A 15091-nucleotide genomic window follows, 5' to 3' on the forward strand; every position below is an offset into this window, starting at 1 on the left:
TAAAAACTCCCAAAATGAAATCTAAAGTCTCATTTGGTTCCTCTGATCTGGACACTTCTATGGTATACACTACTGATGAATCATCTGTTGAATCAACATTTCAACCTTCAAAAAACTACTACAGAAAACAGAAAAATTTCAAAAGAAATGTAGAAGAGGAGGTAGGAAGCATAAATCCAAAAGGTTATGCCCTACGTCCAAAAAGGACTTAGACCTAGATGCCAATTTTGATGTCATTAATTTGTCGTCACATAATGTGTCAGAAACACAAAGAGCACTTCTTGCACTGGGTTTAAATTTTGCCCCAACAAACAATTTTGATTTTTTTTGGTACATTGTGTGATATCTATAGATTTGTTCGTAATGCTGTTATAAAGAAGAGGCTGATGCACAATTAAACACTAATAAGGCTAAGCATGAAAATGTGTATGCAAATTTTGATTTTAGAGAACAACTTGCATTATTGTCATTGGAAGACCTAGATAATCAACACAAACCAGAGTCCCCCTTTGATAGCAATATTGCAGCTCGAGTCCCCAATCCAGATTTTTATCCCTTAAATGAAAGATGTGAAGCCATAGTTGATTTTCAAAAAAATATGGAAAGGGATTTGAGATTACTACATGATTCGGGCAAAAACACCAATCTCAATAACTTGAATGTCCAGCAGAGGGAGGCACTACATCAACTAGAAAATAATAGTAATATTATCATCAAAAAATCTGATAATGGGGGATCGGTGGTACTAATGGATAAGACTGATTATATTGATTGGATGTATCTTTTGTTATCAGATAATAATACATATGCCCCTGTTGCCACCGATCCCACCCTTACCATCAACAAAAAAATTCACAAGTTAATAAGTGAAGGGGCCTCCCTTGGTTGCTATAGTAAAAAACATGCTGAATATTTCGTAATTGATACCCCCAAAATACCCATTTTATACGGGTTACCTAAAACACACAAAGGGGAAAATCCACCTCCCATGCGGCCTATAATGTCAGGTATTAGCTCGGTGGGTGAGAGGCTTGGACAATGGATTGATTCGGTGTTGCAGCCTCTGGCCCGTCGAGTCCCAGGTTACCTTAGAGACACTATCAGAATCAAAAACATCAAATGGCAGAATGGTTATGGGTGGATAACAGCAGATGTCATCTCTTTATATACTTCAATACCCCAGCAGGTAGCATTAATGGCGGTTCAACATCATTTGGTAAAATATTCGAATTTTGACAATGAAAAGGTGTTGTTCATATTGGACACCATTAAGTTTCTTATGGCTAATAACTACTTTCTATTTGATCCTACATTTTTCATCCAAAGGGTAGGAGTATCTATGGGTGCTAAATATTCCCTGTCAGTCGCAAACCTAGTTATGAGTTGGTGGGAGGAAATGTATATTTACAGCGATGACAATCCATTTGCAGAGTGTGTGGTCTGGTATGGGAGATTCATCAATGACGTCCTCCTGGTGTGGGCGGGCGGTGGGTCTCTCGTATCAGACCTCACTACCTATTTAAACAATAATCCTCTCAACATAAAATTTAAAGTGAACTTCCAGCAATTTGCTGTGGAGTTCCTTGATTTGCGGCTGATGGGGCATAGTAATGGTTACATTTAAACATGCACCCATGGAAAACAAGTATCAGGTAACAACATATTGCATGCAGCAAGCCATCACCCAATACATACTATTAAAGCTATACCAGTAGGGGAAACTCAACGTGCTTATAGGAATTGTAATTCACAAACAACCTTACAAACTGAAATAAATACAATTAATTCTAGACTTAGAAACAGAGGATATAAGAACTGGATGCTCAATAGAGCACAAAAAATCGTAAAATCTCGAATCACTCCAACTAAAGTTCATCCCCATAATTCATCTAAGAATCAATCTACCATTAATTCAGTCATTACCCTTGCATTACAATACAGCAACCAATTTAATGATATACGTAAAATCTTTTATCGTAATTTAAATACATTAAAAACAGACAGAGTTCTGAAAAAAATTCTCGATAACAACTGTAGAGTGGTTGCTAAACGATCAACCTCTCTGGGTGACAAATTATCCCCAAGTGACATTATCAGTAAGAAATCGAACTTTATAGGCACTAACTGGTTATCCTTAAAGGGTTTCTACCAATGTGCCAGGAAACATTGCAAATTATGTCCATTAACTTCTAAAAAAATCACATCCTTTGATAATAATAATGCCAGTAGTAGCTATGCAATTAAAACCTTTAGAAACTGTAAAAGTACATATATTATCTACTTGGCAGAATGCACAATCTGCAAATTAAAATATATAGGTAGTACTAAACGGGAACTGCATATACGCATTAAGGAACATCTGTACGACATAAAACACAAAAAAACTTCCAGAGGCACCTCCCAATTATCAAAACACTTCATTAATAAACACAATGGACAATTTGACACCCTACGAGTATATGGCATAGAAAAAATACAGAAGTCTTATAGAGGGGGTAACTTAGAAACATTTTTACGTAAAAGAGAGGTCTGGTGGATATTCAGACTAGGAACTACTTTCCCTCATGGTCTGAATCTCCGCAGAGACCTCATGATTTATTATTAAAAAATATATATTAAATAAGTCTCTTTTGCCATCATATTGTGGCTTATAGAATTTTCCACAATGTATAAATCGAGTGCCAGTTACCATTGTTATCAATCTTGACTCAGTGTGTGGATAATTTGATTTTATAATGTCTAGTAGTAAACGAACATTTGCAACACGTAGGTCTGCTTCTGTAATGGTGAACTTTCAAGTTTGCTTTAGGCTATGTGCCCATGCTGCGGATTTACCGCGGATTTTGCGCGGATTTTGCCGCGGATTTGCCGCGGATTTCCCGAAAATCTGCAGCAGCGGCACTTCCAAGCCATTTCAATGGCATTTTGGAAATGCTGTGTCCATGCTGCGGATTTTTCGGCTGCGAATTTGCCGCGGATTTTGATCCGGAAAAATCTGCAGCATGTCAATTGTTTGGTGCAGATTTGGTCCGGATTTTTGGTTTTGAATGGGGGAAAAAAAAAATGAAATCCGCATCAAAATCCGCGGCAAATCCGCGGTAAATCCGCAGTAAATTCGCGGCAAATCCGCGGGTGCGGATTTGCCGCGAAAGTCGCGGATTTTCAGGCAGAAAAATCCGCAGGGACATTCTAGCGTGGGCACATAGCCTTATACTATCTGCGATCGTGTGATTCACAATGATCCTATTGTTAGCAGGGTGTGTTCACGTCCCTAAAAAAAAAGCTTGGGGCTGGTATCCCAGTGTTCACAACAGAGGTTTTCCTATGTGAAGTTTATGAATGATCCAGCTACTGATTTAATGGCACTGATTACAACATGCGGTTTTCATCTGATAGTGTTAATCTGACAGCTTGCCGTGGAGGTGTGTGGCTGATTTTCCACACACTGAGCATAACAAAAGCATTAATTATACCATAGATAACAGTTTGACATGAATAGTCACAATTTAAATTATAATCTCAACAATCCTTGTACTTTGTACTACATCTAGGCAGACACAGCCAAAAATCATCAAATAAATCTTTGCAGAGACCTCATGATTCATTATTAAAAAATATATATTAAATAAGTCTCCCTTGCCACCATATTGTGGCCCATATAATTTTCCACAATATATAAATTAACTGCCAGTTACCATTGTTGTTAACTTTGACTCCGTGTGTGGATAATGTGTGGATACTGTGACTTCATAATGACTGTTAATTAGAGATAAGCGAACCGGGCGTGGTTCGGCTCGAGTTCGGTTCGCCGAACGAAGGTCTCGTTCGAGTTCGGCGAACGTTCGACGAACCGAACTCGAACCACATGGGGAACAATAGGAGGCAATCACAAACAAATAAAAACACATTATAAATGTACACATACAGTTAATAAACATTGCCATAACACTTACCGGTTCCCGCGATCCCTCCTGCACTCTGTCTCCTGCCGCTATTCCATCCGATGATCGCTGAATCCTCCCGGTAACCAGCACTGCCAGCAGTGATGCAGGACCTATCATGACGTGAAAAATAGCCATGTGACCAGTCAGGTGCCTGTTATCTCATTGGCTACAGACTGGTCACATGACTATGACGCGTCATGTAGAACCTGTCATTGCATATCTGTTACAGGGTGCTCTAGCTCGACTCCCCGCTCTGCTTCCAAGTTCCCTTAAGGTACCGTCACACTAAGCGAAGCTCCAGCGATCCCACCAGCAACCTGGCCTGGCAGGGATCGCTGGAGCGTCGCTACACGGGTTGCTGGTGAGCTGTCACACAGGCAGATCTCACCAGAAACCAGTGACCACAGCCCCCAGCCAGCAGCGACGCGTCGAAGCGATGCTGCACTTGGTAACAAAGGTAAATATCGGGTAACCAACCCGATATTTACCTTGGTTACCAGCGCACACCGCTTAGCGCTGGCTTCCTGCACTCCTAGCCAGAGTACACATCGGGTTAATTTAACCCGATGTGTAGTCTGGTTATGTATGCAGGGGGCTGGCACTGGCAGCGTGAGAGCAGCGGATGCTGGTAACTACGGTAAACATCGGGTAACCAAGGAAAGGGCTTCTTGCTTACCCGATGTTTACCGTAGTTACCAGCGTCCGCAGAAGCCGGCTCCTGACCGGCTGACACAGCCGGTCAATCACGGAGATAACCGTTGCCATAGCAATGCGCTTGGTAGCAGTGACGGGGACGTCCCGCTACCAGCACGCAGCGGCACCGGAATCACGTGATCGGAGCAGCGTTGCTATGGCAACCCGTGCCACCGCTTACAGCCGGGAGCCTGTAGTCACTCTCACAGAGTTGCCGAATGATGGGATTTTTTGGCTTCCATCACCAACCGAACTACAAATTTATTTTTTTTTCCCCTGGCGGTCAAAACTCGTCTCCAATTGCCTTCGCTTTGCAGGATTTCACAGGTTTCATAGTGTAGTGGTCATCACGGCTGCCTTACACGCAGAAGGTCCTGGGTTCAATCCCCAGTGAAACCAATCTGTTTTCGGTGTTGAAGTAATTTCCTATCGACTCATAATATATGAAATTATTGGTTTCGTTGCCAAATGACAATACATTTTGGCTTCCATCACCAAGAGAACTACGATTTTGGGTTTCTTTTTTATTGACCAATTTAGCAGAAAACATAATCCCATATTATAGAAATCCTGTTTGTTTAAAAAATATAGTTTCCATAAATACAAAAGCAAAAGACTAAACTATGTAGAAAAAAGTAACACATTCAATATAAACTTCAATTTAAGCAAAATGCCTTTGTAGGAATAAAACTAGTAAAATATGTAATAAAAATTGTAAATGTTTCATTAACCAAAAACACTTTTCTTCAGCAATAAAAAGGCCCCGTCAGTTACAATTCGGCTCCGATAGCCAATACTCTACATTTTTTGTCAGGTTTCATAGTGTAGTGGTAATCACATCTGCTTAACATGCAGAAGGTCCTAGGTTCAATCCCCAATGAAACATAAATGTTCTTGGTGTTGTAATAATACCTTATCAAACGACAATGTATGAAGTTCTCAGCTTTGTTGCCGAATGACGGGATGTTTTAGCTTCCATCACCAATAGAACTGCGAATTATTATTTTTTTTTTCCCTGGTGGTCAAAACTCGTCTCTAATTGCCATTACTTTGCAGGATTTCACAGGTTTCAAGTGTAGTAGTCATCACATCTGCTTCACACGCAGAAGGTCCTGGGTTCAATCCCCAGTAAAAATAAGCCGTTTTCGCTGTTGAAGTGATTTGCTATCAACCTGTAATATATAATATTCTTTGTTTTGTTGCCAAATGACAATACATTTTGGCTTCCATCACAAAGAGAACTACGATTTTGGGTTTCTTTTTTATTGACCATTTTAGCAGAAAACATAATCCCATATAAAAAAATCAGTTTGTTTCAAAATATATAGTTACCATAAATACAAAAGCAAACGAATAAACTATGTAGAAAAAAGTAACACATTCAATGTAAACTTCAATTTAAGCCAAATCTCTTTGTAGGAATAAAACTGGTAAAATATGTAATAAAAATTGTAAATGTTTCATTAACCAAAAATACTTACCTTCAGCAATAAAAAGGCCCCATCAGTCACAATTTTGCTCTGCTTGCCAATACACAGTACCTTCCCCTCAGGTTTCATAGTGTAGTGGTCATCACGTCTGCTTTACACGCAGAAGGTCCTGGGTTCAATCCCCAGTGAAACCCATCTTTTCTTGGTGTTGAAATAATACCCTATCAACCTGCCTTGTATAAGGTTCTTGGCTTTGTTGCCGAATAACAGGATGTTTTGGCTTACATCACCAACAGAACTACGAATTATTTTTTTTTTTTTCCTGGCGGTCAAAACTCGTCTCTAATTGCCATTACTTTGCAGGATTTTACAGGTTTCATAGTGTAGTGGTCATCACGTCTGCTTAGCACGCAGAAGGTCCTGGGTTCAATCCCCAGTGATTGGGGATTTTTGCTGCTAGAACCATTCTCGAACGTATCTAGAACTATCGAGCTTTAGCAAAAAAGCTCGAGTTCTAGTTCCATCTAGAACAGCCCCCAAAATCACTCGAGCCGCGAACTGGAGAACCTCGAACCGCGAACCGTGCTCAACTCTACCCATAAATACAAAAGCAAAAGACCAAACTATGTAGAAAAAAGTAACACATTCAATGTAAACTTCAATTTAAGCAAAATCCCTTTGTAGGAATAAAACTGGTAAAATATGTAATAAAAATTGTAAATGTTTCATTAACCAAAAATACTTTCCTTCAGCAATAAAAAGGCCCCATCTGTCACAATTCTGCTCTGCTAGCCAATACATGGTAACTTTCCTTCAGGTTTCATAGTGTAGTGGTCATCACGTCTGTGTAACACGCGGAAACTCCTGGGTTCAATCCCCAGCAAAACCGATCTGTTCATGGTGTTGAAATATTACCCTATCAAACTACAATATATGAAGTTCTTGGCTTTGTTGCCGAATGACGGGATGTTTTGGCTTCCATAACCAACAGAACTGCGAATTATTTTTTTTTTGCCCCTGGCGGTCAAAACTCGTCTCTAATTGCCGTTACTTTGCAGTATTTCACAGGTTTTCTAGTGTGGTGGTCATCAAGTCTGCTTCACATGCAGAACGTTCTGGGTTCAATCCCCAGTAAAACCAATCTTTTTTTCGGTGTTGAAGTAATTTCCTATCGACTTGTAATATATGAAATTCTTGGTTTCATTGCCAAATGACAATACATTTTGGCTTCCATCACCAAGAGAACTACGATTTTGGGTTTCTTTTTTATTGACCATTTTAGCAGAAAACATAATCCCATATTATAAAAATCCTGTTTGTTTCAAAAAATCTAGTTCCCATAAATACAAAAGCAAAAGACCAAACTATGTGGAAAAAAGGAACACATTCAATATAAACTAGGTTCAATCCCCAGTGCTGCTCTTGGTGTTGAAATAATACCCTATCCAACTACAATATATGTAGTTCTTGGCTTTGTTGCCGAATGACGGGATGTTTTGGCTTCCATCACCAATAGAACTACGAATTATTTTTTTTTCCCCTGGTGGTCAAAACTCGTCTCTAATTGCCATTACATTGCAGGATTTCACAGGGTTCAAAGTGTAGTAGTCATCACGTATGCTTCACACGCAGAAGGTCCTGGGTTCAATCCTCAGTAAAAACAAGCCAATTTCGCTGTTGAAGTAATTTGCTATCAACCTGAAATATAGAAAATTCTTGGTTTTGTTGCCAAATGACAATACATTTTGGCTTCCGTCACAAAGAGAACTACGATTTTTGGTTTCTTCTTTATTGACCATTTTAGGAGAAAACATAATCCCATAATATAAAAATCCTGTTTGTTTTAAAATATATAGTTCCCATAAATACAAAAGGAAACGACTAAACTGTGTAGAAAAAAAGTAACACATTCAATGTAAACTTCAATTTAAGCAATATCCCTTTGTAGGACTAAAACTGGTAAAATATGTAATAAAAATTGTAAATGTTTCTTTACCAAAAATACTTTCCTTCAGCAATAAAAAGGCCCCGTCAGTCAAAATTCTGCTCTGCTAGCCTATACACAGTAACTTTTCATCAGGTTTCATAGTGTAGTGGTCATCACGTCTGCTTAACACGCAGAAGTTCCTACGTTCAATCCCCAGTAAAACCAATCTGTTCTTGGTGTTGTAATAATATCCTATCAAACTACAATATATGAAGTGCTTGGCTTTGTTGCCGAATGATGGGATGTTTTGGCTTCCATCACCAACAGAATTACGAATTTTTTTTTTTTTCCCTGGCAGTCAAAACACGTCTCCAATTGCCATTGCTTTGCAGGATTTCACAGGTTTCATAGTGTAGTGGTCATCACGTCTGCTTCACACGCAGAAGGTCCTGGGTTCAATCCCCAGTGAAACCAATCTGTTTTCGGTGTTGAAGTAATTTCCTATCGACTTGTAATATATGAACTTTTTGGTTTCGTTGCCAAATGACAATACATTTTGGCTTCCATCACCAAGAGAACTACGATTTTGGGTTTCTTTTTTATTGACCATTTTAGCAGAAAACATAATCCCATATTATAAAAATCCTGTTTGTTTCAAAAAATATAGTTCCCATAAATACAAAAGCAAAAGGCCAAACTATGTGGAAAAAAGTAACACATTCAATATAAACTTCAATTTAAGCAAAATCCCTTTGTAGGAATAAAACTAGTAAAATATGAAATAAAAATTGTAAATGTTTCATTAACCAAAAACACTTTTCTTCAGCAATAAAAAGGCCCCATCAGTTACAATTCGGCTCCGATAGCCAATACACTATAATTTTTGGTCAGGTTTCATAGTGTAGTGGTCATCACGTCTGCCTTACACGCAGAAGGTCCTGGGTTCAATCCCCAGTGAAACCAATCTGTTTTCGGTGTTGAAGTAATTTCCTATCGACTTGTAATATATGAAATTATTTGTTTCGTTGCCAAATGACAATACATTTTGGCTTCCATCACCAAGAGAACTACGATTTTGGGTTTCTTTTTTATTGACCAATTTAGCAGAAAACATAATCCCATATTATAGAAATCCTGTTTGTTTAAAAAATATAGTTTCCATAAATACAAAAGCAAAAGACCAAAATATGTAGAAAAAAGTAACACATTCAATATAAACTTCAATTTAGGCAAAATGCCTTTGTAGGAATAAAACTAGTAAAATATGTAATAAAAATTGTAAATGTTTCATTAACCAAAAACACTTTTCTTCAGCAATAAAAAGGCCCCGTCAGTTACAATTCGGCTCCGATAGCCAATACTCTACATTTTTTGTCAGGTTTCATAGTGTAGTGGTAATCACGTCTGCTTAACATGCAGAAGGTCCTAGGTTCCATCCCCAGTGAAACCCATCTGTTCTTGGTGTTGAAATAATACTCTTTCAACCTGCAATATATTAAGTACTTGGCTTTGTTGCCGAATAACAGGATGTTTTGGCTTCCATCACCAACAGAACTACGAATTATTTTTTTTTTTCCCCTGGCGGTCAAAACTCGTCTCTAATTGCCATTACTTTGCAGGATTACTCAGGTTTCAAAGTGTAGTAGTCATCACATCTGCTTCACACACAGAATGTCATGGGTTCAATCCCCAGTGAAACCAATCTGTTCTTGGTGTTGAAATAATACCCTATCCAACTACAATATACGAAGTTCTTGGCTTTGTTGCCGAATGACGGGATGTTTTGGCTTCCATCACCAATAGAACTACGAATTATTTTTTTTTCCCCTGGTTATCAAAACTCGTATCTAATTGCCATTATTTTTGCAGGATTTCACAGGTTTCAAAGTGTAGTTGTCATCACATCTGCTTCACACGCAGAAGGTCCTGGGTTCAATCCTTAGGAAAAACAAGCCGTTTTCGCTGTTGAAATAATTTGCTATCAACCTGTAATATATAAAATTCTTGGTTTCTTTGCCAAATGACAGTACATTTTGGCTTTTATCACAAAGAGAACTACGATTTTGGGTTTCTTTTTTATTGTCCATTTTAGCAGAAAACATAATCCCATATTATAAAAATCCTGTTTGTTTCAAAATATATAGTTCCCATAAATACAAAAGCAAACGACTAAACTATGTAGAAAAAAGTAACACATTCAATGTAAACTTCAATTTAAGCAATATCCCTTTGCAGGAATAAAACTGGTAAAATATGTAATAAAAATTGTAAATGTTTCATTACCAAAAATACTTTCCTTCAGCAATAAAAAGGCCCCGTCAGTCACAATTCTGCTCTGTTTGCCAATACACAGTAACCTTCCATCAGGTTTCATAGTGTAGTTGTCATCACGTCTGCTTAACACTGGTTCAATCCCCAGTAAAAGCAATCTGTTCTTAATGTTGAAATAATACCCTATCAAACTACAATATATGAAGTTTTTGGCTTTGTTGCCGAATGACGGGATGTTTTGGCTTCCATCACCAATACAACTACGAATTATTTTTTTTTCCCCTGGTTATCAAAACTCGTCTCTAATTGCCATTACTTTGCAGGATTTCACAGGTTTCAAAGTGTAGATGTCATCATGTCTGCTTCATACGCAGAAGGTCCTAGGTTCAATCCCTAGTAAAAACAAGCCGTTTTCGCTGTTGAAGTAATTTGCTATCAACCTGTAATATAGAAAATTCTTGGTTTCGTTGCCAAATGACAATACATTTTGGCTTCCATCACAAAGAGAACTACGATTTTGGGTTTCTTTTTTATTGTCCATTTTAGCAGAAAACATAATCCCATATTATAAAAATCCTGTTTGTTTCAAAATATATAGTTCCCATAAATACAAAAGCAAATGACTAAACTATGTAGAAAAAAGTAACACATTCAATGTAAACTTAATTTCAAGAAAAATCCCTTTGTAGGAATAAAACTGGTAAAATATGTACCTAGGGGGCGTGTCCTAGACATGGTGGCGTGAGGAAGCTTACCTCCAGAGCTCCCGCGCCCACAGCTTAATATTACAGACTCCGGTGGTCCCTCCTCGTCCAGGATGGCCCCCAAGAGAAGACCGGGCGGTGCCCCCGCCTCCGCATCCCCCGGAGTGGGCCGGAAGTCCCAGGGGAGCCTCTCCAGATACCTGGCAGGGTCGGGCCGGGAGCTCCCGCCGGCGGCCCAGGACAAGATGGCGCCGGTGTCTTAGCAGCGTTCCCCGGCTGGGGATTCCCCTGGTGCGACCCGGCGCCCGCCCACAGCCTCTGCAGCAGCTCGGATGTCGGGTGGAGGGGAGAAACGAGCGAACGTCACAGCAGGGAGACCGGCGGCGGCAGATCAAGGTATAGAAGCATGGAGGAGGGGGGGACCCACAGGCCCGGCCACACAGCATGTCACTGAGGAGACAGAGGAGGCCATGACATCCGGGGGATCACCTGTAATGGGATTCTCGGTGTCCCTCTGCACTCCAGGTACCCCTCCTTCTCTGGGGCAAGCAGAAGACCCCTTGATGGCAGACGACCAGCCCCCCGGCCCCCCTCGGGATGATTTGCAGGCTCTGAGGGAGCTTATATTGGCCCTCCCTAGCAAAAAAGATCTGGAGGATGTGGTGGCTAGAATAGAATCCTCCCAGCAGATGGCGCTGACTACCCTGAGAGAGGAAATGGTGGTGCTGGAAGATAGAATAGAGGCTACAGAGCAAGCACAGGAGTCTCTGGAGGGTAGAATGGAGAGGATTGAACGGGACTGTGAGACTTCTAATGCCCGCATTAGGGAGCTTGCTCTGCTATTGGACGATCAAGAAAACAGGGGCAGAAGAAATAATATAAGGCTGAAGGGTATACCGGAGGACTGGCCCCAAGGTGTGCTGCGCACCAAAGTCTTATCCATATTCAATCAAGTCACTGATCGCCCACCTGAGGCCGCCTATCTCTTTGACAGAATTCATAGGGTCGCAAGGCCTGGCCCCAGATCTGCTTCCTTCCCCAGAGACGTTTTATGTCGCTTGCATTATTATGGGGATAGAGAGAGGATTCTTCAGGGAGCCTGGTCGCAGGGCTCTGTGGATGTAGACGGGGCTGTGGTGAAGCTCTTCCCGGATGTCTCCGGCCGTACACTATACATGAGACGGTTGCTACACCCTCTTCTGCTCAAAATCAAAGAGGCAAGTGCATCGTACAGATGGGGCCACCCCTTTCATCTGATTGTCCGCAAGGGGGACTCTGTGTTCCAATTGAGGAGGCACTCTGAGCTTTCAAAATTGTATGACTTTCTTGGAATACCAGACTGCTCTATCCCGGACTGGATGGAGTGGGAACCTCAGGCCCCAACTGGGAGGCGAAGGAGGAGGGATGGCGTCCAATCCTCCCATTGTGATGATCTTGGAGGGTCATGAAATCTCTTGGTTGCTGATGGGTCGGGGAAGTGACCAAAGTGGTGGCTGAGGGGTCGGGAGAGGAGTATGGCTGGGGGTTGCCTCCTTACTCCGCTGGCAAGGGTTCTGGCTGTGCGACTGGCCCAACAGACCACAGCGTACTGACTTACGTTCAATGCAACTTTGTTCTATTGACGTTGGGTCGTTTGAGGAAGGGGGGGGTCTTGCATTTCCGTCTTGGGCGGGAGGTAATTTGACGGACTCTCCCCGTTTGTTTGGGGTCTGGGTCACCAAGCATACATATGTGAGGCGCGGGATGGAGCTCTGGCCACATGTCAGTTCTTGTCCCTAACTTTCCCTAAGCAGTTTCTGGGCTGGTCCCTGGTACTGCGTGCGGCAGATCTGCTGCTTTTCCACTCTCTTTCTTTACACTTTGTGCTCCTCTACATCTTTCTCTATCCCCTGCTAAAGGGTCTTTGCTTTCGCTTGGCTACATTCTCTCAACCCTCCCTCTTCCACTCATCCGTTTCCCTCCTCCTTTCCTTCCCCCCTCTTATTCCCTCTCTTTTTTTTTTTTTTTTTTTTTTTGTGTGGGTGTGTAATTTGTTGTTCGTTCCTCCAGAGGTCCGTGACGGAGTATGACAAAGCAGAGACAAGCCGAGCTTCGGGTGGGATCACTGAATGTTAAGGGTCTTCACAGCCCGGAGAAACGGTCTATTCTCCTGAACCTACTATGGAAAAACAGAATTCAGGTCGCTTTCCTCCAAGAAACACACTACTGTGAGGCAAAACCATACAAACTTGCCGACAGAAGGTATCCTGTAGTGCACCATTCACCCTCCCCGGACCCTAGATCCAGGGGCACGAGCATCTTATTGTCCAGTACGCTCCCTTGGGAACTGCTGGACTCTCGATCGGATGATCAGGGAAGGCTTCTGATGCTCAAGGGACGCATTGCTACACAGACTTTCACTTTTGTGGCGGTCTACTTGCCAAATTCGGGTCAATGCCCTACATTGCTGCGTTATCTTGAGCAGATAGAGGAATTCTCTGAGGGCACTCTGGTCTTCGGGGGTGACTTTAATGTTGTGTTGGAGCCGCCGAGGGATAGCTCCAAAGGGGTGTCCAGTTTGCCACATTCGGTACTACGTCGCTTGCGACGGGGTCTACATGACCATCAACTAATAGACACTTGGCGATTGATGCACCCATCAGACAAAGATTTCTCATTGTACTCGGCAGCGCATGATTGCTACTCCAGGTTAGACCTCTTTTTCCTTAAACATGGGGATCTACATTCTCTGGTGGCTTCCTCAATCGAGTGCATATCATTCTCGGATCACGCCCTGATCACAATAACTCTATCCCTCGGCTACCCCATTGGGAGGCAGAGTCAATGGACCCTGAACACTTCGCTACTCGACGAACCGGTGACAATGCAGGAAATAAGGGAGGCCTTGCGGGAATATTTCAGAGACAGTGGGGGGGGGGAGGTTTCCCCGGGTATAGTCTGGGAGGCACACAAATGTGTGGTGAGGGGACTGTTCATCAAACATGGAGCACGCCTGAAGAGAGAAAGAGAAGCTAGGGTTACATCCCTTTTGGCAGACATTAGAGGGCTGGAGGCAATTCACAAGGGGTCTCTGGGAGGGGATGTGGGGGCCATTTTGGTCAAGAAGAGGGAGGAACTGAGGACCCTACTAGGCTGCAAAGCTAGGGGAACATTGGCTAGGTGTAGACGGCATTTCTATGAATTTGGCAATAAGAGTGGCAGGACCCTGGCTAGAGCTCTGAGGACTCAGAGAGCGAGAGGATACGTCTCTAAGGTGCACATCGCGGGAGACAGATGGGCTACTTTGCCGAAAGACATTGCCTCCGCTTTTAAAGATTTCTTTTCCACCCTTTATGCAATTGATGGGGGGCGGTCTGAGAGGGCCAGGACGGAATTGCGTAAACGTATACGGATGTACATCGCGGACTCCGGCTTGAGACATCTTAAGCCGGAGGATGCGGCCGATCTGGAAAGGCCCATCTCGGAGGAGGAATACTGGTCCGCACTTAAAAAATCCCCCACAGGCAAGGCTCCTGGCCCAGATGGTTTCCCTCTGCTCTATTACAAAAGGTTGGATTCCATTTTGATTTCCCCATTTCTATCAGCATTCAACCATGGCCCACATTCGGAAGCTGCTCCCTTGCCAAGGGATACCCTGGCTGCTAATATAGTAGTTATCCCTAAAGAGGGCAAAGATCCTACTTCGTGCTCTAGTTACCGACCCATTTCCCTCCTCAACACAGATCTGAAGCTCTTCACTAGGATTCTTTCGGACAGACTTTCCCCTTTGCTGGGGGAGATTGTTCACCCGGATCAGGCTGGGTTCATGACGGGCAGGGAAGCAAGGGACAACACGACTAAGTCTTTGAACATAATACACAAGGCTAAATCCGTTGGGCTGCCTTTGATGCTTCTGTCGACCGACGCAGAAAAAGCGTTCGACAGAGTCAACTGGATTTTTATGGAGGAGGTTCTGCGGGCTGTGGGGTTGGGGAGCATGATGCTTGCTTGGATTTGTTCCCTGTACAGCATCCCTTCGGCAGCAGTTAGAGTGAACGGTCTCCTCTCAGAGAGATTCCCCATCCGCAATGGAACAAGGCAGGGTTGTCCTCTCTCGCCTTTGATTTTTATACTGACTCTGGA

At 42.3% G+C, this 15091-nt stretch overlaps 4 non-coding genes across 4 annotated transcripts; all 4 read left to right on the forward strand.

Moving 5' to 3' along the window:
• The first annotated feature begins 4963 nt into the window (after nucleotides 1-4963).
• Nucleotides 4964-5036, forward strand: TRNAV-UAC (transfer RNA valine (anticodon UAC)). The gene has a single exon. It is a non-coding gene; the product is annotated as a tRNA-Val (tRNA).
• Nucleotides 5037-6188: 1152 nt separating this feature from the next.
• Nucleotides 6189-6261, forward strand: TRNAV-UAC (transfer RNA valine (anticodon UAC)). The gene has a single exon. It is a non-coding gene; the product is annotated as a tRNA-Val (tRNA).
• Nucleotides 6262-8395: 2134 nt separating this feature from the next.
• On the forward strand, nucleotides 8396-8468 carry TRNAV-CAC (transfer RNA valine (anticodon CAC)). Its single transcript has one exon. It is a non-coding gene; the product is annotated as a tRNA-Val (tRNA).
• Nucleotides 8469-8884: 416 nt separating this feature from the next.
• TRNAV-UAC (transfer RNA valine (anticodon UAC)) lies at nucleotides 8885-8957 on the forward strand. Its single transcript has one exon. It is a non-coding gene; the product is annotated as a tRNA-Val (tRNA).
• The last annotated feature ends 6134 nt before the right edge of the window (nucleotides 8958-15091 follow it).

Source organism: Anomaloglossus baeobatrachus, chromosome 2 (assembly GCF_048569485.1).
Source record: "Anomaloglossus baeobatrachus isolate aAnoBae1 chromosome 2, aAnoBae1.hap1, whole genome shotgun sequence".
In the NCBI taxonomy this organism is placed as follows: domain Eukaryota; kingdom Metazoa; phylum Chordata; class Amphibia; order Anura; family Aromobatidae; genus Anomaloglossus; species Anomaloglossus baeobatrachus.